Source organism: Lactuca serriola, chromosome 7 (genome assembly GCF_051521515.1).
Source record: "Lactuca serriola cultivar US96UC23 chromosome 7, Lser_US96UC23_V15, whole genome shotgun sequence".
Taxonomy (NCBI): domain Eukaryota; kingdom Viridiplantae; phylum Streptophyta; class Magnoliopsida; order Asterales; family Asteraceae; genus Lactuca; species Lactuca serriola.
The window spans coordinates 64,667,270-64,691,751 of record NC_136414.1 but is presented as its reverse complement, the minus strand read 5'-3'; positions in this window follow the sequence as shown (position 1 = coordinate 64,691,751).

Sequence of the window (24,482 nt, the reverse complement as noted above, 5' to 3'; positions counted from 1 at the left end):
GATCCACTCACTCTCTTATCACCTCACAATCTCATCATCAGGCTATCACTATACCAAGTTCACTAACTCATGCTCTGCGGTCCAACATAGATAGGTGCGCTCACCTACCAAGATTATGCATCATTACTCTTGACGAAAATTCAAATAGACAAAGCACTTCCCAGCAATATAGTTTACACCCCACGGATAATCCTCGTCTGGCGACAATTAACTGATGGTATCACATCTGTAAATATAGTCGCTTGATCCACTTACCGTCTGACAACCCCAAGTCTCATAGTAATCCAACAATTTAGGGCATCACACTCGAGATACACCATCATAGAATATCATGATGTCTTTCCACAACCACTGATCTTCCACTCACACAAATCGAAACCTAGAAGTGCTCCAACTCACAACTTGAAGCATGAAGGAATCGTCAATGACTGAGAACACGTTAACGAAAATCTAAAGCCCCATCCTCTACTGATCAAGCCCATGCGAAACTACTTATACCGACTCTAAAGTTGATTGACAAGTCAATTGACGCCCTTCCCGGTGTATACATAACAACCTATACGTCAAGCTATCACTTTCTTGGCAATCGAATCTTGCCCTCAGCAACCCAATCGTCTCGAAACTCCAACATTGGAAAACTCGAAGAACAATGGCCACCATCAGGTTCCTGTCCAATGAAAACTTGTCGTGAAGGAACTCATTATCTCCTGAGGATATGCAACATGTATCCGCTCGCTCTATACATTGCCTTGACTACCACATAACCTCAGTCTCATATACTCGGACCGCAGATCCCCTTAACCCAAACTTTTGTACCACATCAGATTGAGGATCCTTCCCAAAGAATACCCAATTCTCCCCCACTTAGGGTTCGAACCATCATCCATTGGCATACCAAACAGACCACACTACAAACTGTCTCACCAGATGTAACATTCCCGACTCATGGAACGTACCACGCAACACTTAGTGATATTCCAGACAATGATCAAATAACTCCAAGTATCCCGTATCTTAGATGAAAACCTCAGAATTCTCCCAATGTGACTGCCTCTAGTCACCCAAAATCTCATACCCACAGATCATCAGACATCTCGACCGTCACGAGTTAGTTACGACTCTCAACCTGAGAGTAATGAACCATCACACACCTGATCTCTAATTCCTCAGCCAATATCCCATCGTGTGAATTATCATACAAGAAAGAGACCTCACTCTCACAGTCGATATACCACGTAAACAACAAGGGCCGCCACCCCGATATACTCCTCTTGATTACCTGGAACTCCTGCTAAAAAATGCCTTACTATGCTCATCTAAGGAATATCATTGTCCTGATCCATCTCAGTCCTCACTGATGACTCTCTTATGGTATAAGAAATACCTCACAGCACACATACTGCAAAATACTCTGGTGAAAATATCGCAACTATATGCTACCCTACGGGGTTCTCATCCAAACTCTGAAAACAGAAGCTCGTTATATCTTTCACTCCACATGGAGAGCGATAATAGTGTAATTCTCGTCAGATAAAGTGACATCTCAACCATTGGACGATCACTCAACCCAGACCACAATCCTCCAAAAAGCATCCTCTCCACTTTTCCTCAAGTCCTGCGACTCCAACGGGCACCTCACCAGTCATACTCCTCGGGATCTAAACTCAATTTTCCTTGGAAGGTACACTCTATTCAAGCTCAACCGACATGGCCCTCTGGCCCCACATTTTTCCATATCCATTCTCAGTCTGCAACACCCATCGTCGAATGACTGGTAAAGATGGAAGCACCCTATGCTACGAATCATGGTACCCGAACCATGTTATCTCCCCTTAACATTCTATTTAGAACCTCTGGAATTATCCCTGTTACGAGTATGGTCCTCTGCTTTCAGTAGTATGGGCCCATACTACCTGCCACATCTACCCATAGTTTCCTCACGGATCGTCTCGGATTTCCTAAGTAGCTACTCATCCTTCTAAATCTCCAACCCCATTACACATGTTCACTCTCCAGCGAATACTCACCTCTAAACAACGTACTCATCAGACTATAATTACTCCCTAGGCTCTCCAAGGTTCTCACACTTCTCTGCCATCAGCTACTGAAAAACTCCTCATGATGCCAGCCATCTACCTCCAAAATATCATCATATTCGGTTAGTAGCTGACTCACATCATTCAAGAGTTCCACAAAGCACAAAGCAAGCAGCATTCAGGCATCGAATAACCTTCACCAACACATAAAAATACTCTAGCATACAACTCCGCTACTCAAAGTTCTCTCTAAAAGATTCCTGCTAGGTACTCCTACTCAACACATACATAGAGCAAATAGCAGATAATAAGAATCAATAGCATTCCCTAGGCTAAGGCATCACGAATCAGGCAAATCTAGCTCTAAATTCCTGAAATACCTAGCCTATCCTCTAGCATGCAGCTCTAATATCTCATAATATAAAGAAGTAATGGTATTTTGGGAAATCACCATTCAGGCTCTGGCTGATTGTACACACTGCTTCATCTTGTTTTCTCTGAAAGCACTTACTCGTTTTTGGAAATCATCTCTTTAAAGATTTTATCAATTCCTCAGCTTGAGTCTAGACATACCTGAAAGTACACCCGAATCCCTCAAACCAAGGCTCTGATACCAACTTCTAACACTCTAAATTTTCAAATAAAATTTTCATTTTTCAAACCTCACAAAAACACAATTTCACATTTCTCAAAATAACATTTATAAGTTGTTTAAAACACAAGACAACAAAATGTTTAACAACACTGTTAGCATGAAGCTTAGTGAGTGTCCCCAAAATATCACACGCAAATATTTAGCCTCTCATGGCTATATCTCGATAAGGACCCTCCGGTCAATGTGTCTCAGTAAAGACCCTCCGGTCTCACACCTCTATTTGGACCCTCCAGTCCTAACTCAATAAAGCACAGAAATCATATACAACATAAATCACAAGGACAAAATGCATGATATCACATAACTCTGTATAAGCACATAAGACCCTCCGATCAATAACTCAATAAGACCCTCCGGTCATACAGTATTACCACTCAGATAAGTATAGTGAGAAGACTCACCTTGCAGAGTAAAGCAATATATCCCACATTCGAATTGCTGGTCTAGAATCTGCCTACACATATCACAATCATCTCGACTTAACAATTATATAAAACATTAAGCTAACCCCTCTACTAATTCTCCGAAAAGGGTGAAAGACCATTTTACCCCTCCATCTTCTCCAAAGTCCACAACTTGAACCAACCCTAAAAGTCAACAGAAGGCAACACTCAAGTCAACAGTCCATGTTGACTCAACTCGTCGAGTCCTCAATACTAAGAAATCACAAAAACCTGAGTCAAATCGTCGAGTTGCTTGCCAAATCGTCGAGTCCATGCAGAGTCCAGAAGACCAGGGAAAAACCCTAACCACTCATCAATTTGTCTCATCAACTTTTCAAGTTCCCTCTGAATCCAGAAATGGGAAAACCCAACTCAACTCGTCGAATTGGATGCCCAACTCGTCGAGTTCCTCAGCCCTTTCTCATTAAACTCATTCATGTCGATTCCAATGCTCCAAACTCTAGATCCAACCTCCTAGGAAGGAGTTACCACGTAAAGTTGCTAACTTTATGATCATGCAAGGCCTCACAAGGCTAAATCACCCAAAACTAAGCTCGAGAAGGGGTTTAGGACATGAAGACGGGTCAAAGCTTCATAAAGCTTGAAGCTTTATGTACATGGGACCTAGAGAAGTCCAAATTTGAAACTCATACCCCCTGGGCAAGCTTAACTCGAGAATGGCCCTCATTTTGAACCAAAAAACCCATAAACTCACATAAGAAGAGATCTAAGGAATGGAAAGCTAAGGAAAGGAAATTTTACCTCCAACTAGGTGCTAGAATTATATGAATGTTGGATCTAAAGAATCCTCCTTGTTCCAAGCTCTTCTCTCTTCAAGCTTCCTCCAAGAATGCACACTTTTGGCTTCATACACTCAAAATATGGGCTACCTCACTAGGGTTTCTCTCTAGACGTGATAGGGTGATGAGGGAGGCGGGGTGAAGGAGTTAAAGTCCTTTAAATAGGGTGTAAACCCGAATAATTAGGGTTTTCTCTAAACAGCCTCAACTCGGCGAGTAGGCTTCATAACTCTTAGATGAAATGAACTCTCTCATCTGCTCGTCAAGCTTCCCGGCTCCAGAGCTCGAGCCTGATCCCTTACCGGTACCTGGACTGCCAACTAATCTAGTGCGTAACGTCATCATACTGAAAATACACCACAACAAACATCAATATACTCATCATAACTCGAGGGATCTCACATACTACAAGTTCCCTGGGTTCATCTCAGCCTTCCTTGATTCGAGTACGGATCCTCTACTTTCAATAGTATGGGCCCATACTACCTTCAACATCTAACCGTACTTTCCTAAAGAACTGCCTTGACTCCACCATGTCCCTTCTACTACCACTGCTCTTTGCTAATCTCATCATAGGCTTTCCCTAGGGTAATCACCAACCCACTCTGCCATCAGCTACATAGGAAGTCCCTATTATCTCCACCTAACTAGCTTGTGAATACCATTACATATCACTAAGACTAAGATAAATCTTCGAATGAGAGGTCCTACCCTACAAGGGTTGGACTCAAACAAGAGCTACGAAATAGTACTAGACCTAACCTTCTGGAATTATTTATTCCTCGCAATATATAACTTAACGTATTCGTTTACTAGTTAGTTAAAGAAAACTAGAACTCCTAAAAGCATACAGCAAGAAGCATTCGAGCATTGAGTAAGCATAATTAAGCATATCCATCTCAGGCCGTCATATAACTGACAAATCAATACTAGCATGCAGTTCATAAAGCTCATACACAAATAACAGGCACATAAGGCATCATTCCTATATCCTTAGCCCTAATCTAGCATGTAGTTCTCATTAGCATATTATAACATAAGCTTGTATGGACAATTTGGGAGTACTTACTTGAGCTCGGCTGGTTGCATGTACCGCACCCTTTTCTCTTTTTAAAAACCCTTTTTATAAAAATTGTTTTTCTTTTAAAATTTTATACCAAGTCCTCAGTTTGAGTTCAGACATGCCCGAGAGTGTGCCCGAATCCGTCAAACCAAGGCTCTGATACCAACTAGTAACATCCCAAAAATATGGTCCAAAAATTTCGTTTTAAATCATTAATAAAACCATGGTTTACAATTCATCAGATAAAAATCATAAGTCATGTATCTCGAAATATCATAAACATCTGTCAAACATATCAGAGTAAAAACATCCCAGGCTAAACAAATGGTGTGTGCACTGCAGTCATCCCGAGCTCTTCCCCTTGCTACCGGAAGTACCTGAAACCAAAACTGAAAACTATAAGCACGAAGCTTAGTGAGTATCCCCAAACTACTACATACCATACACATAATCATGATACTAGGTGATATGGGCCTCCCCACACTCAAGGAGATATGGGCCCCGCCCACACTCCGCTAACTAGGACATACAGGCCCTACCTACACTCCGCTGACTACGAGATACGGATACCGCTCACACCCGGCTAACTACGAGATACAGGCCCCGCCCACACTCAACTAACAATGAGATATGGGCCCCGACCACACTCTGTTACTAAGTATACATACAGGTATCACACAAACAACAAGTATAATCAAATCTACAATCAGTTCTATATCCATACTCGAATAGTGTTATGAGATACGGGCCTCGCCCACACTCAGCTATCTATGAGATACGGGCCCCGCCCACACTCGGCTACTAATCGATACACATAACGTATACAGGTTGGCCTTGGCGCCTTCGACCCGTTCAAACCAACAAGGAACTCGCCTCGCAAAGCTGACTGTGAAATCTCGCGGTAAGGAATCTCTAACGGCTGCTCCAACGACTCCCCGACTATCATTATCACAATAACACTTACTCAAAATCCCATAATCCTTACTAGGGTAAAATGATCATTTTACCCCTAGTCAAAGTCAACATTCTAGTCAAAGTCAACATTTTGGGTTGACTCAACTCGCCGAGTTGACCCATCAACTCGCCGAGTACCATAAATCAGAAACCCTAAAATCGTTATCCAACTCGTTTAGTTCCTGACAAACTCGTCGAGTTTCTCCTATCATCAGAATCAGGTCTTTCCAACTCCACTCGTCGAGTCTTTTCTTCTATAAGGCCGAGGCATTTCGACCCAACTCGTCCAGTTCCTTTGTGAACTCGTTGAGTTCTTCAGTCTGTTAGGTTTCCTTAATGGATAAAGCTCCTATGCTTCTATTCAAAGCTCCATACTTCATCTACATACTGAAAATGTCATTTTAAGGGTAAAGTTTCCAACTTTACCCATTAATACCCTTCCTTAATGGGTTTAAATCAAAACCTAACTCTTTAAGACCTAGATCTTGATCCAAAATCCATTAACACTTCAAGACAAAGCATACGAACTGAGATCTAAACCCTAGACACTACATGAACACGTAAAGTCTCTGACATTCTCTCCATGCTTGGCCTTTTAGAGCTTAAAAGGCCAAAATGACATCCTAAGGTTTGCATGGGGCTTCAATGGCCATAAAGTTTGCACCTTTATGCCATGAAATCCCTTCAAAGGTCCTAGATATGGAAGTATACTCACTTGGTACGTCCATTTCTCAAGGATTACGGTATTTGGACCAAAAATCCCATAAAAATGAAAATAAAGAGATCTAAGAAATCGTTAAGCAAGTTCGAGACTTGCTTACCAAAAAGTGACAAGGATGGGATGAAGTTTCTGGATCTACTCACTCCTTCTTGATTCCTCAAGCTTCTTCTTCTTTCACATGCTTCAAAATCACAAGCTTCTCTCAAAAATGACTCACATGCTCACACAAAGCATTAGGGTTTCAAGATTTAGGTTTTGGGATTTGGAGGCTGTAACTGAGGCCAACCTTCGGAGGTTAAGGTGTTTAAATAGGGTGCAAAACCTTGAAAATTAGGGTTTCTCTCTACCAGTCCTACTCGTCGAGTTGAGGATATCAACTCATCGAGTAGGCTTTACAACCCGCGTCCAATTTCCATTCCAACTCGACGAGTTTGGGGCCTCCAAGTCGTCGAGTTTCTATACAAAAATGAATAAATGTTTAATTAAATACATACCAGGAACTAGGCGTTACAGGAGTGCTCACTGCCTTATGGCTCAAGGGATCAGCCACCACATTAGCCTTCCCAGGGTGGTATATGATCTCATAATCATAATCCTTTACCACATCCAACCATCTACGATACCTCATATTTAAGTTTGGCTGATCCATCAGGTACCTCAAGTTGTTGTGGTCAGTGTAAATAGTATACCTAACACCATACATATAATGCCTCCAAATCTTGAGGGTAAATACCGCCAACCCCAACTCCAAATCATGCGTAAGGTAATTCGCCTCACGATGCTTCAGCTACCACACTACGTACATAATCACAAGTCCTCTCTTCATGAGGACAACTCCCACGCCCGAGATGGGCGCATCATAATAAAAAATAAAATCCTATAGGCCCTCGGGAAGAATAAGAATCAAGTACTCACATAATCTCTGCCTCACTGTCTCAAAAGTCAACTATTGATCGGGCCCCCACTGAAAAGTAACATTCTTCTTCGTTAAGCGAGTAAATGACACAACAATCTTGGAGAAATCTTGGATATATCTCTGATAATAACCCGCAAGACCTAGAAAACTCTGAATCTCAGATGAGGTTCTCCGAACCTCCTATCACATTACGACCTCGATCATGGCCGAATCGACCAAAATACCCTTCTGGTTGACGATATGCCCCAAGAACTGTACCTCGCGCAACCGAAACTCACATTTCGAGAATTTGCCATACAATTTATCTCTTCTCAGGGTCTTTAATACCTTATGCAAATGATCCTTGTGTTTCTCCATGGTCTTGGAATAGACTAACATATCTTCTATAAACATGATCATCGACCAATCCAACATTTGTCTACATACCCGGTTCATGAGATCCATGAACGTTTTTGGCATATTGGTGAGCTCGAATGGCATCACCATAACGAGTACTGAAAGTTGTCTTACGCACATCCTTGTCTCTGACCCTCATCTGATGGTAACCTGATCGTAAATTCATCTTGGAAAACTAAGATGCACCCTGAAGTTGGTCAAGTAAGTTATCGATCCTCAGAAGTGGATAATGGTTCTTTACCATTATCTTATTCAACTCTCCATAGTCAATGCACATCCTATGTGAGCCATCCTTCTCTTTCACAGGCAGGATCAATGCTCCCCATGGTGAACTACTCATTCTAATAAACCCCTTGTCTAACAACTCCTAAAATTGCATAGACAACTCCTGCATCTTCGGTGGTGCCAATCAATATGGTGTTTTGGCCATCGGGGCTGCACCAAAAACTAAATCAATGCGAAACTCAACTTGGCTCTTGGTAGGAACTTCTGGGAAATCCTCAGGGAATACATCAGTATAATCCCGAACGATGGGCACCTCACTCAACTTCGTCGTTCCCCCTATCCGAGTATTCGACATGCAAGCCAAAAATCCAGAACAGCCCTGATGAAAATATGTTCTGGCCTTCACAGCTGAACAGAGAGCTGACCCATGCGAAGATCCCTCACCAAAAATAACCAGTTCTTGCCTACTTGTGGTTCGAACTCTCACTAACTAGTGCTCACAATAAATCGTGGCCCCATTGCGACCAAACCAATCCAACTCAATGATAATCTTTGACCCTCATTGACGAATCAAAAGCAAGTCAAGAGAATATCTCTTTTGTGAACGGATTCAGAACACACCCACAATGAACCCTCAAAGCACTCACATAATGATCATCAGCAATCTATACCTCCAATGGATAATCTTGAATCCCGGGAGCATCATTAAACTTCTTGCTATGCGCAAGAGATATAAAGGATCATGTAGCACTCGAATCAAACAGAACAAGATCAGTCATACCATTGACTAAGAAAGTCCTTATACATGATCATATACAACATAAGCATAAATAAGGAAAGCAATAAATGAAATAATAAAATATATAACGGTAACCACATCCGGTGCTGGTCGAGCCTCACCGGTAGTCAATTGAAATGCCTTTCTCTTCACCATAGGTGTCTCCGCCTTGCCCTGGTGGCCATCGGTAATCCTTAAGGTGGCTAGTGTAGGCTCCACCATTATCCCTCCTGATAACCTCAGACAATCGGCCTTTTTATGGACTGTCTGGTTGTGGTGAAAACAAACCAATGCACTTCGGGGGCAATCCCTACTCATATGACCGATCTGACAGCATTTGTAACAACCTGAACCCGCTGATCAACATACCCTACTATGAGGCTTTCCGTACTTGCATAGCGACCCCGATCCTAGTATAAGAAGTCTTGGGCCTCTTAGCATGCCCCACAACTGTTTGTACCTGCTCCGACTTGCGCTTCATCTGAAGCTCCAACTCAATCTCCCACTCATGAGCCCTCTCAATCATATCATTCAGGGTCTTGCACCCCAAAAAGCTCATAAAATCCCTAATGACATCCCTAAGTATTTCATGATATATCGTCTTCTTCATCTCCTCATCCACATCATACTTTGAAACCAACAGAGCCCTTTCATGGAACTTGGCGGTGATCTCTGCCATAGTCTCAATAGTCTAGCAATGGTCCTAAAAATCTCTTGCTAGCTGTTGCACCTCTATCTCCATTGCAAAGTCCTCCTGGAATCTCTTAAAAAACTCTCCTCAAGGCATGGCCACCAAAGCCGCGGATCCCAATGCTCAGCCGATCTCATCCTACTAGTCATCTGCTTGGTCTTTCAGCAGGCCTAATACAAACCCTACCTTTGCCCCTCTAGGAAAAAGTCTGTCAATTGAGGTTTCTCCATGTCAGCGATCCAGCGTCGACTAGCGATTGGGTCCTTAGCCCCAAAGGACTTTGGAGCTCCACAGGTCTTGAACTCTCGAAACAAGGGAGTTCATGCTCCTGACTGACCTGCAACGATCTCGGCCTAAAAAGCCATGAGTCGCAAATCCAGAAGCTTTATAATCCCCTCCTTGATGGTATCAAACATCATAGTTGTAGCATCCAAGATACAACAAGTAACCTTGGTCAAAATCAACTCGTGTAGCCTTTGATGAATCGGTTCTGTGCTCGAGCCAGAACCAGAACCTGAACCTGAACCTGAACCAGAACCTCCTCCTCGAGCGATTACCACCATACTCAAACTGAAAAACATCATATAGATAATTAGCATAAAATTCGATGAAATTCCCACCATATAGGTCTCCTTAGAATCTCCAAGATTGTCATTATATTGAGTAAAGAACGTGTGCTTCTAGTAGTACGGGCCCAATACTACCTTCCACACCTATTTGTACTTTCCTCAAGAACCATCCTGAATCCTCTAAGTCACCACACTCAATCCATATATCAATCCTATGCTAAACCGCATACAAACTCTGCTATAGCATCACCTAGGCTTTCCTCGGAATTCTCCACTTGACCGCCTCTACAATGCTAAGAACCTTAACCAACACTGTTGGTTACTCTATGCATCAAAGTTATACACAAAATAGGATCACATAGACTATTAAATGATGATTCTACCCTAACTCCATAACCAAACAATGAATAGGAAATGATGCTAAATCCATCTTTTTAGGGCTATATGATCCTAATTGTATACAACTTTTAAAGCATACACTTAGCAATTAACTGAGCCAATGTCAATTCCAAGTAATACATACCATCTAATTTCCCCCAGGCTATAAGACATCATACAAATCATGTAATTCTATCATATAATTCCTGAAGGTGTCCTTAGCCCTACTCTGTCATGCAATTTGTATACCACACATACTAATCATAACATATATATATATATATATATATATATATATATATATATATATACACACATATATATGGGTATTTTTGGGAATCACTTATTAGAGTTCGGCTTCTTGCATGCTAACACCTCCTTTTTATTTCATAAAAATCTTTTAGAAATTTATTTTTCCTCTGAAACTATCATGATTTAGTTAGTTTGAGTTCTGACACACCCGAAAGTGTGCCTGAGTTCCTCTAACCAAGGCTCTGATACCAACTTGTAACATCCCAAAAATAATGATAAAATTTTCATTTTTAAATTCATCAATCCCATACATCACATGCCTCAAAAACATCCATGATACAAACTATCCGAAACATCAGAGTAAAAGAAATAATAATTGCGGAAACATGAGGTGGAGAATGTTGTGCCATCACGTCGGACCCTTCCCTTTCGTACCGGAAGTACCTAAAACAAAAAAATAATTGTAAGAACAAAACTTTGTGATCTTCTCAAAAGTACAACATACATCATACACATAAATATAACATCACATGGCTGTCTCGGGTCCGTATCAACCCCATGTAACGTCAACTAGCTATGTCGGGTCCGTATCGACCCCGGGTCCATAATCACTCCGAGTACAGATTGGCTCCATATATATATATATATATATATATATATATATATATATATATATGTATATGTATATATAAAATACAATCATATCATTAATAGTGACGTAATCAGAGACATTCTACATGTATGAATCAATGGGCCGACATTGGTGCCTTCGACCCACTAGTGTGGTAAGAAAACTCACCTCTAACTGAAGATAACTGAATCACACACTCGGGCTGATGTTAACATGGCTCCTCACACTAATCATAACCTAATAACAACCCTAATTAATAATCAGGGTTTAACCCATAATTAATCGTCCAAAACATATTTTCTCTAAACTGGACAAAATACCATTTTGCCCTTTCCATGCATGACCTAAAATACAACGTCCAAAATCCCTAACAGTCCAAGGCCCAAAAATGGCCCAAGTGCATTTTTTAGTTGTACGCCTTGCATACTACCTATTACGCCCAACGTACTACCTTAACTTGAAAGAATTACGGGGCAGCAACCCATTATGTGCAACGTACTCAGGGTTATGCCCCACATACCCTTTATAAGTCTAAACTCTCTATTAAGGTATTAATGTTTTAAGACTTAACGTCGAAACTTCAGATCTAAGCCTAATGAATCTATAAATTCATTAAGTTGTAACCTATATGTTGTGATGGTCTTCTTAAATAAATATGGGTAGGTACGGAAGGTAGTATGGGCCCGTACTACTGGAAGCACACGACCCGTACGCATAACAGGGAAGCCACAACCCCTAGGATTTTGTTGGGGAATGGTTCCTATTGTATGATATGCATTTTATTTTATATTTCTCTGATTTATTTCCAATATGGTGGTTATGAGGAGATTTGAGTCAGGATCTAGATCAAGAGCTGGAGTAGCTAGCCAAGATGGGCCAGGATTGATTAAGGATCAGGTTAGGGAGATTATCCATGAGGTAGTTGTTTGTATTGTCATAATTGAGTTGTTTGGGTCTATCAAGACCACTATGATGGAGTTCTATGATGACCGATATGTTGCACTTTCAGATGCTACTGCTATTACAGCCACCACAGTTGTTGCTGTGGGGATTGGCACTGGGAGGCCTTTCCAGTATCGGGACTTTGACAATACGAAGCCCACGGTGTTTGACGGGGTTTAGGATCTGATCATTGCCATAAGGTGGTTGCCAAATATTGAAAGATGTTTCTTTACTTGCTCTTTCCCAGCTGATTAGAAAGTCAAGTGCGCTCTAAACTTTCTTTGGTATGGAGCGAAGGATTGGTGGAGACTGGTTACTAGTTCATACACCCTAGAGCAGCGAGTTGTAGTATCATGGGAACAGTTCTCTGAGATGTTCCGCTCAAGATATATTCCATTGGTGGAGTGGGGGAGACTGGCCCAAGAGTATTTGGATCTAAGATAGGGGCCGAGTTGGTGACGGAGATCACCAAGATGTTTACGGAGAGAGCTATGTTTTGCCATGAGTTTGCTGCTTCTGAGCGAGCTCATATAACCCCGTACTTGAGCATATTCAAGATGGATATCCATCAATTTGTGTACTCAGCGCTATGGTTTACTCCTTGATTTGCAGGAGTCCTCGAGGCGGCATGAGATTGAGATGAAGCTCTACATGAGGGAGCAAAGGCAGGCCCCTGTGCAATTGCATCCAGTGGAGAAGCGACTTACGACCACTAATGTGATATTTGGGAGTCAAAGGGGCCACACTGGTGGTAAGTACGACAAGGTTCATGAGGGTCCTTGTCGATTTACTTCTGGATGCCACAAATATGGCAAGGAGGGGCATTATATGATGGATTGCCATCAGCCGGCCCCAGTTTTGAGTATCAGGATTTGTTACCACTATGATCAGGTTGGGCATGTAAAGGTCTACTATCCATTGCTCGCCGCTAAGTTGATGCAGGTCCTGCACCAACCACTCTAAGGTTCACTGATGGGTGCCACGGGAGGGTGGAGCCCTCGAGGGCTCGAGGCTGTGCTTTTCAGCTCACTGCCAAGGAGGCCAGAGCAGCACCAGACGTCATGACAGAGGTATGCATACGTGTATGATTCTAATAGGTACCTTCCTAGTGAAATATTTTCCTACTCTTGTGTTATTTAACTCGGGGGTGAGTTGGTCCTTTGTGTCTCGATCTTTTAGTAGAGATTTTGGCATGCTCCTTTGCGATTTGGAGTGTCCGTTATGAGTTTCTATTGCCAAATAACATGAAACTAGGGTTTCTGCATCTAGAGTGTATTAGGGTTGTGTACTAGAGATCTTCTAATCTGATCCCTATCCCCATGGGGGATGTATGCGTGAGAATGGGGATGGATTGGTTGAGCAGGTTGGTGACAATATCAATTGCGAGTGCCAACGAGTAGTATTTCGAACCCAAGTGGGGGAGAACTGGTTATCCACTAAGAGGTTATCAGTTATGGATTGATCTAGTGCCATGTGTGGCCCTGATGGCTAAGGCGACATACCACTTGGCACCACTTGAGATGAAGGAGATGTCCTCTCAACTTCAGGAGCTATTGGGCAAGCAGTTCATCAGACCGAGCAGTTCACCATGGGGAGCGTTGATTTTATTCGTCAAGAAGAAGGATGGTTCACACCGGATGTGCATTGATTACCGGGAGTTGAACAAATTAATGGTGAATAAATGTTATCCCCTTCTGTGGATTGATGACCTCTTAGATCAACTATAGGGTGCATCTTGGTTCTCCAAGATCAAATTGAGTTCAGGGTATCATCAGGTAAGGGTGAGAGAGGAGGACGTGGAGAAGACTACATTTCAGAGTCGTTATGGGAATTACGATTTCATGGTGATGTTGTTTGGGCTCACTAATACGTCTGCAGTGTTTATGGATTTGATGAATCGGGTTTGTAGGATGATGCTCGACCGATCTGTTATTGTGTTCATTGATGACATCTTGGTGTATTCCAAGACCAAAGAGCAGCACGAGGAGCACCTTCGAGAGCTTTTGGGAGTATTGAGACAGGAACGACTGTATGCCAAGTTCTTCAAATGTTTGTTTTAGTTACAAGAGGTCCAGTTCTTGGGACATCTCGTTAACCAAGATGGGATTTTGGTTGATCCGGCCAAGATCAAGGTCGTGATGCAGTGGGAGGTTTCGAAATCTCCCTCGGTGATCAGGGGTTTCTTGGGTTTGGTAGGATACTGTCAGACATTTATTCAGTACTTCTCGAAGATTGCAGTACCCACCACTTATATGATGAGGATGGGAGTGGGCTTTCGATGGGTCCCTGAATAGCAGGTTGCTTTTGAGACACTGCAATAAAGGTTATATGAGGCCCGGTGTTGACCCTTCTAGAGAGTGTCGAGGATTTTGTGGTATTTTGTGATGCATCTGTCACTGGTTTTGGGGGCGCTCCTTATGTAGAGGGGACGAGTGATTGCTTCTGCTTGTCGACATTGAAGCAGCATGTGACACGATATCCTACTCATGACCTGGAGTTGGGGGCAGTGGCATTTTCCCTCAATATTTGGAGTCATTATCTTTATAGGGTCCGTTGTACCGTTTATATGGATCACAATAGTTTGTGATATCTTATGGACTAGCTGAACCTGAACATTAGACAACACAGGTGGCTGGACATGGTTAAGGATTATGACTGTGAGATCCTTTACTATCCGGGTAAAGTGAATGTGGTCGTGGATGCCTTGAGTCGCATATCGGTTGGATCTTCGGTAGGGGAGATGTGTATGAGGATATCCGTTGATTCTCTACTTTTGTTATTTGATTGGAGAGGCACCAGCCAAGGGATTTAGGGAGGAGAACTGGAAACAAGAGAGGAACAGGGGCAAGATTGATAGTTTTTTCACCGATAGTTGGGGGTTGTTGACCCGGTGCGGTCGGGTTTGGGTTTCATTTTCTGGTGGGATCAACCATATAGTGCTGGAGGAGGCTTATAAGTCTCACTTTTCTATACACCCGGGAGCCACCAAGACGTATCAGGATTTGAGATTGAGTTACTAGTGGTCGTGTATGAAGCGAGAGATAGCTTGGTACCTTGAGAGGTGCTTGGCATGTAGGATAGTTAAGGCCAAACATCAGAGGCCGCATGGGAAGTTTTAGCCTTTGGAGGTTCGCTTGTGGAAGTAAGAACAAATCACCATTGATTTCATCACCAAGTTGCCAAAGACTGCCAAGCGTTTCGATGCTATATGGGTCATCGTAGATTGATTGATCACGAGTGCCCATTTTTTGGCCATCCGGGAGAGCTCTTTGGCTGAAAAGTTGGCCGATGTGTATGTCCTAGAGATTTTTGCTCGTCATGGGGTTCTAGTCTCCATTAATTCAGACTTAGATGTTCAGTTCACTTCCCACTTCTGGTAGAAGTTCCGCGAGGAACTGGGCAGGATGCTACATTTCAGCACGGCTTATCCCCTACAGACCGACGGTCAGAGTGTGCGGACCATCTAGACACTTGAGGATATGTTGCGGTCTTGTGTCATAGATTTTGGAGGGAGTTAGGATTCATAGCTACCTATTACAGAGTTCTCTTATAACAACCACTATCACTCTAGCATTGGTGCCCCACCTTTTGAGCTCTTGTATGGTCAAAGATGGTATACCCCAGTATGTTGGGGAGAGGTTGGTCATAGGGTCATGGGAAGGTAGAAGATCTATGCAAACCGATGTAGATCATAGTTAGAATTTCAGGTCAACGATATGGTATTACTGAAGGTCTCACCCTGGAAGGGTGTGATATACTTCAGGAAGAGGGGGAAGTTGGGTCCCCGGTATATTGGACCACTCCATGTGATAACCAGGTTAAGAAGGGTGGCTTACCGGTTGGATTTTCCGAATAAGCTCAATCAGATCCACAACACTTTCCATGTCTCTCGGTTGAGGAAGTGTGTGTTGGACGGTGAGGAAGCGGTCGCTTTGGATGACATTCAGTTCGATGAGAACCTGAATAAAATATAGAGGTCAGTGGTTGTATTGGAGAGAAAGATGAAGGTCCTATGCAACAAGGAGATACCTATGGTAAAGGTTCAGTGGAAACATCAGAGGGACTCCGAGTGGACCTGGGAGTCGGAGGCTGAGATGCAAGAGCATTAAACTGAGTTATTCATGCAACCGAATTCAAGGACAAAGTCTATTTCAAGTGGGGGTGAATTGTAACATCTCTATGTAAAGCCTCTCTTTGTGAAAAATGACCCCAAGCAAACCCTAAATGAGAAGAGTAATTTTTGAGTCCATTGGAGTGTTCTGGAAGTGTTCTTGAAGAAGAAGAAGGTGGTGAGAAGAGCTTGGAGCTTAGAAGCATCTTAGATCTAGGACTTCATTCTTGTTAGCAAGCTCTAGGAGGTATAAAGTTTGCATCTTGATCACTCCATCTTATAGATCCAGACATTTCATCCCTTAAGACACTTTTTGTCCAAAATATGGTGATTCTTCAGCATGGCATGTTCTTGACCCAAAAACTCGTCGTTTCAGACCTTAAGAGGGGTCTTAAGTCATAAAAATGTGGTCTTGATGGTTAGTTTTGCTCCATGCATGCTATAGAAGGTCTTAATGCATTAAGATGTTGACTTTTTGTGTTTTAAGCACTTAATGGACATGCAAAGTCATAAAGTTGGAAACTTTATGAGTCTTGAGGATATTTTAGCCTTGGGTCTATAATTGGAAGCATTAAGTCAAAGAAATAAGTGTTAAATCGGCTAAAAGGAAGGTTGTTGCGTACGCTGGAGTACCGAAGGGTACGCTGCACATACACAAATATGGTCCTGATGCCTCGGACACTTGTACGCCCCGCGTACCTCCGGAGTACGCCTCATATACAAAGCCTGAGTCAACTAGTTTGAGTTGACTCGGTTGTGTTGACTTCGTTGACTTGTTGACTTTGACCTAGGTTGACCAAGTTTGACCTAGGGGCATTTTGGGTATTTTCGATTCTGTTTGAGAATTGGTCAATTGGATGGATAGGTGACAATTAGAGTTAAGATTTGGAGTCGGGACCTCATCAGCTATAGTTCAGATTGAGAGGTGAGTCTTCCTCACTGTACTTGTGGGTCGAAGGCACCAAGGCCGACCCATTGGATTGAATATCCTATCATATGATGGTATGTTATGATGTTGTAGAGATATGTTAGATCAGTATCCTAGTATATAGGATGTTAGCATACGGTAGTAATCTGTAGATCTGTCGATTGTCTGTGGACTGGATATATGTTTATCTGTTATGTATATGTTGATATGTTACAGTTAGATGGGTTGAGGCGGTCCTACTTTGTGCTGAAGGTCAAGATACACAGGGTGGTCCAGATAGACTGTAGGCCCTGCATGGCGGTCCAGTCAAGCCAAAAGCCCGGTGAAAGGTCTGGATAGGCTGTTGGCCCTGCAAGGAGGTCTAGTCATGTTGAAGGCTCGAAGAGCGGTCCAGATAGGCTGTAGGCCCTACGAGGTGGTCCGGTCAGGTTGAAGGCTCATTTATGCATGTTATTATTTGTTATGTTTATGTGGTGGTACTTTGGGGGAACTTACTAAACTTTGGCTTACTATTTTAGTTTATTGTTTCAGGTACTTCTGATGATCGCGGAAAGGAAAAGGTGTGACCATACACATCCTCTTGTATATGGCCTTATGATTTTAGGATACTCTGATATTGAGAAACACCTTGGAAATAATGGTTTGTAAACATTTTATGATTATAGGTTGTTTCGAAAAGTTTTGTTGTGATTTTTGTGACGTTACATCAGCAAACACTCAGATTGCTTGAAAGGAAAAGTCAAATGATTTGGAGTAGACCATACTCATAAGCCCAAGGTTTTTGGGACAAAAAAGGTCATAACATGCAACCTAGATCTTGCAAGGAAATTATCAAGATTTGAACTTTATACCTCCTGGAGATGCACAAATTTTTGAAGAATCTGGATCCAAAAGCATGAGAGCAACACCACTTCTCCAAAGATCTTCCTTCACCACCAAGAACACCAAAATGACACTCAAGAGCATCAAAACTCACACACAAGACTTAGGGTTTTAAAATGGGGGCTAGGAGGGATGGAGGTTGGAGGTAAGGAATGGTTTAAGGCCATAAAGTCCTTTAAATAGGGTCCAAATCCTAAAATTTAGGGCTTATCCTTTGCATGAGTACGCCCAACATACGTATGTGTACGCCCAACGTACTTGAGGAACCCTCGATCATTTTTTATGACCTACACCCGACATACCTATATCATATGCGCAGTGTAGGGAGCAACTTTGCAAACTTTTAATGAATCATGTTAAATATGAAAATATGTGCAACACTAGCGTTAGGAAATCGTTATAGGCACTAAGCTTTTGGTGCTCGCTTTCCAAGGATTTTAAGAATGAATTTTGGTTGGTTATTTTCTATAATAATCAGAAGGTATGTAAACCCTAACCCTGTCTATACTTTGATTATTACATGGTTCCTTTTGGTTTTGATTTTTAATACTTTATTGTTATCAATTAGAGAAAAACATAGATCCTTCATAGGTTGCATGTGCACTTTAGAGCTATGATTCCACGCTACACATGATTTGTTATAACCTGTAAAACCTATCAACAATAACCCTTGGAATTTTCGGCCATTACTTTGAAGAGAAACCCTAGCCGAAATTTTTCCTCCTTTCTCCTATCTCATATTGTCTTCTAGTTTCTAGGTTTTGAGTATGAACCATTAGAGGCATCATACCTTTGGTCCTTGTTGTTCATTGTATGTTGCTTTCAATGTGTGAAGACATAGATTATTATAGGTTGCATGTACCCTTAATCCATCAATGGTATCAGAGCTTGGTCTTACAATTGTTTACACATGAGTTGAATAGAATTTCTTTTTTTTTTTTTTTTGAAAAAGAGGCACCAGGCCTTTCTGTTTTTTCAATTTTCATGCCCTTATCTGCCTAATTTGAATGTAGGTTTAATTTTAGCAATTATCTTTTTTGAATCTATTAAATCCTAACTTTTATTCAAAAGATATGATCAAAACCCTGATTTGGATGTTAAGGAGATAAATATGGAAATATATGTATATTTTTAATTATAAGATAATTAAATTGAATTGTCCTTATGGATTTTAATAATACATTTAATTAAAAGATTAATTAAAAGAAAAATATTAAATCCATAATAGGTTTAAAGATTAATTAATTAAAGGTTTAATTTAGATAATTAATATTTAAACCTTGTGTTTTTTAAAAGTTTTAAAATACACCTTATACATATGTAAAAGACTTTAATACTATATGTATAGCTAAAAGTCGGTCAATTCAATGGTAGGCCTCATTCATGAATCCACACTCTAAGAGAGCTTTAAGGGAATGACCTATAAAGTGACCGTTGAATGAGTGTCCTTTTCACCAACTGGTTCTTTGAGTGGTTTATGGTCGTTAACTGAACAAGTTTGATAGGACGTATTCATATTAAAAGTATAACATACAAAGTACTAGAATATTATAAAATCCAACTTTAGTTACTTTAAAAAAAATATGAAATGTATGCTAATCCATGAAACACACATCGTTTCTTTATGAGTCATTAGTGGACCGTGTGTGGCTAACTAAAACACTAATCTAGGACTATAAAAATGAAATGATTCGAAAATTATTATTGCTGATGGAGCGTGTGTAGTTTACCGGCACATCAATTTGAGATGATAAAAGACCTTGAGATTGTCAAGCGGGTTTGCATGGTTATTCACATTTTATTTGTGATCCTCGGTATCCCAATAACAAATTGAAGAGCATCATCCAAGATTACACATGCTATTGATAAGATTCAATTAAAATCAAAGTTATAGGAATTTCATATTAAATGGAAATTGGTAATCTATCTTACCCACCTTGATAAATTCAAATTAGATTATGACATCCCTCTTCTTAATTTCGAATTGTATCTTGGATCATAGCCTTGAATATTTATTTGGGTTATAATATTAAGGATATCATATCAACTAACTAAAGCTTTCTCTCTTACTATAGATTTTTGTGAATGGTGATCTTCCTCCCCTCTTACCTCCACTCAAAACTCAACCTTTACTTTCATGTCGATTCTGCTGAAGGAAAATCTCACTGGTCCTAACTACATGGACCGGATGCGCAACTTGAAGACGACTCTTCATTACAAGAACAAGTAATAAGCTCTCGAGAACCCATTCCTGAGATTGATGAATCGACTGCCACTCCTGAAGAAATTGTTGCTCATAACAAACAGTTTGACGATGCCATTAAGGTCTCTTGCTTAATGATTGCAACTATGGTACCTAATATGCAAAAGTCTTTTGAGGACTGCAAAAGTCCTATCCACAGGTCTGCACTTGCATTTCATCCAAAACCTTCTGATTCATGACAACCCCTCACTAGATCAGGATATAAAGGTTCCCAACCCATCGCTCAGAATACCAGTCTCGCACCTGGTCTAACCACCAGGTTTCCAAAAGTCCAAATAACAAGGCTACCCAGACTATAGAACCTTCTGCGTCACACATTGACCACCCACTTAATCCTGTAACTCCAGGTCCAATACCTTGACCCAACGACGTCTACCAAGTCTCACATATATTTCTATAATCACACGTACATCGCCAGCGGGTCCCACCTAACTATACCACGGATCGGCCTCGCCCCTGGGTCCCACCCATCTAGAGCTTCACAAGCCCGACTCCGCCTTGGAACCTAATGGCCCTCAACCTAAAAAGGAGAAATACTCCTCGACACTCCTGACCGGCATGTCCAAGGCACAAACTGATTCCCCCTTACGCTCATGACCACCTCCAACGATAGTCTACCTCGAACTGGTGAATGCTACAATCCTCATCATAGTCTTACAACACTTCTAACCAACCATGGTTACCACCCATGGCCTTACCACACCCTAACCATCACTACCCTATGCATCCTGAGCCGCAACCTGCATTTGAATGCATCCAATCAGGTGTTTGGTTCATGCTTCGAATTCCAAATCCCTCAACCTGGACTCAACCACAAGCCTGCTATGCATAATAAAGGAGACACAGATAAATGGTTGGAAGTTTCCTGAACTCCCACTCATCCAACCTCAATCCAAATGGCCACTTGGGTCGTCTATCCTCCTGGACAAGATGTGAAACTTGCCCTGGTTCCACACCCAATCCAACTTTCGGAATTCTGATCGATTTTCCCCTACTTGGGTTCGACGAAGCTCTCTCATCCCATAAATCCGATGGATTCCCAACCCACCAAACCTCATATAGCAATTACTGCCTATGACCCGTGCTTACCATTACTAGTGTTCCATTACTAGCGAATCTCAATGATCGCCCAACTCTTGAAATCCAGAAGAATATTCCCTGAAATCTTAGCAAGCTCGATAACTCCAATCATCTCCCATGATACCAAAACAATTCCTTGACTTCTTATGCTGGCGACTAAAACCCATAGCCCTTACCCTGACCAACGAATCTTCACCCCAACTTTCATTCTCAAGGAACCACTGAATTCTAACTGTCTACAACCTATGTGAATATAAAACTCCCCTGAAATTTCCAATGACCAATAACTCATGCAACTGACTCCACCATCTTCCTGCTACCGCTCCTCTCCTAGCAACCATAGTCTTTGAACCCCAAAATTTCTTCCATATACAACTGCTGATCTCACTAGATAAAAAGATAAAACAACTGAACCCTGAATTCACTAGAGAACTATCCCTCTAACCTTGACCAAAGATCCTCCAAGCAATACCCCTGAATTAATCCTGGAAAAGACCGGGAACAACAACTGAACACGCTGAAACCCGTTCACAAAGATACAGCCCACTAATGATTCATTGAAAACTCTCGGCATGCAGACTGGCATATCACAATCCTTGATAATATAACCCAGACAATAGTAGAGAATCAACCCGAGATACAACTTACACAATCCAAGCATACTTCCAAAGCAGTACAAATTCTCGATATCAACCCAGAAGATAACATACCTGCAAAAGCACCTGAAGAAATCCTGACCTCCTCCTTCTGGGTTACCTAGACCAACCTCAGGACATGGTGCAAAACTCCCCTCCTCTCCCAAAGACAAGAACTAACAATAGGATCCTCCTTCCTGAAGGATTCTAGGGGATCCAAAAGCCTTGGGCTCCAGATGAGCCCCCAACTGCCCTGCTATAAACTTGGCCCAAAAGACCCCGAGATGACCATCCAAGAGCTCCAAAATCTCTTCTGTGACTGAGCCAAAGATCACAGTAATCTGCTTCGAAATACCACAGGTAATCTCCGACGAGATGAGCTCCCGCATGCACTCATCAACCGGCTCACTACCTGCACCTGAGCCTGAATCTGAATCCGAACCTCCTTTCTGAGTGCTCAACACCAAACTGAATCATGAAAAAGATCAGAACATACCCAAGGATCCGCATTTCATAGACTTCCTAGATTCTCCAAGACTCTCCCTGATTCGAGTATGGATCATATGTTTTCAGTAGTACGAGCCCAATGCTACGTTCCACACCTATGTATACTTTCCTCATGAATCCTCTAAGTCACCATGTCAAATCCACACACCAAACACTCACTAACCAATGCAAAAAAAAAACCACTGACGCAATCCCTAGGCTTTCCTAGGTTCCCTACCACACCCTGCCATCAGCTCCTGAAGAACTCCCCATAATGTCAATTAGTTACCTCATGAAGACAATCACATGTAATGAAGCTCAGATAATCCTTCAAGTAAAAGTCTCATCCCTACAACGGTTAGACTCAAACGAGAGTTGTGTAATAGGGTCAAATCCATCACTCTAAGATTATTCAACCTTTATTACATGTCACTTAACATATTCACTTAATATCTAACTCACATCACTTAAGAGTCCCACAAAGCACAAAGCAAGAAACATTCGTGCAACAACACTCCAATCCATAGAATAACCAAAGAACATTCAAAATCACATACTACAACTCATTCTAGGAACTTCCACTCTCACTGTCAATTGCCTTATGTGTGCAAATCATTCACAATACATGATCAAATAGACTGTCGAATAAAAGAATCTACCCTAGGACCACAACCAAACGAGGAACATGAAATAAGGCCAAAACAATCATTCTAAGGCTATAAGATCCTAACAATATACAATTTTTAAGCATACCCTTAGCAATTACCAATAGATATTCCCATTCCAACATAGCATCCAATGCTCCTTAGTCTACGGGGCATCATATCAGGCCAATCTATCATTGAATAATTTGAACTAGCATGCAAGGCTATAAGCTCATACAATAGGCATACAAGGCATATCTCCTAGCATTCTATCATGCAAAAACTGAGCAGATCCTTAGCCCTCCTAGCATGCAATTCATAGATTCATAAATCAAATCATATCAGATATCATGTATGGGTATTTTGGGAGAAACTTACTTGAGCTCGGCTGATTGCACGCACCACACCCTTTCTTATCTCAGAAAACTCCTTTCTTAAAAATATTTTTCTTTTTGAAAACTTTACCAAATCCTTAGTTTGAGTTTAGACACACCAGAGCATATGTCTGAATCCCTCAAACCAAGGCTCTGATACCGACTTGTAACGTCCTAAAAAAATGACCCAAAAATTTCATTTTTGAAATAAAACAACATTCCAAAAACATTATCCCTGCAACCCAAATGAAAATTAGTGTATCAAACATCATATCTATCAGAGTAATATCTCAAAAGTGGAAACCATGTGGTGTGTGCTCTACAATCATCTCAAGCTCTTCCATTTGAAAACCAAAGTACCTGAAATATAAAATGAAAATTGTAAGCACAAAGCTTAGTAAGCACCCCAAGATACCACATACTATTCAAACATAAATCACATATTGGGCTCCTGTCGTCCACCGGGCCTCGCCCGGTATCAAGTCCCACTCAGCCTTGGGCCCCGCCCAACATCGACCCCTGCTCGACTTCTGGTCCCGCCCGACATCGAGCCCCGCTCGGATTACAGATCTGTCAATCACCAGGCCCCGCCTAACATTGGGCCCCGACCGATACACACATAATCATAT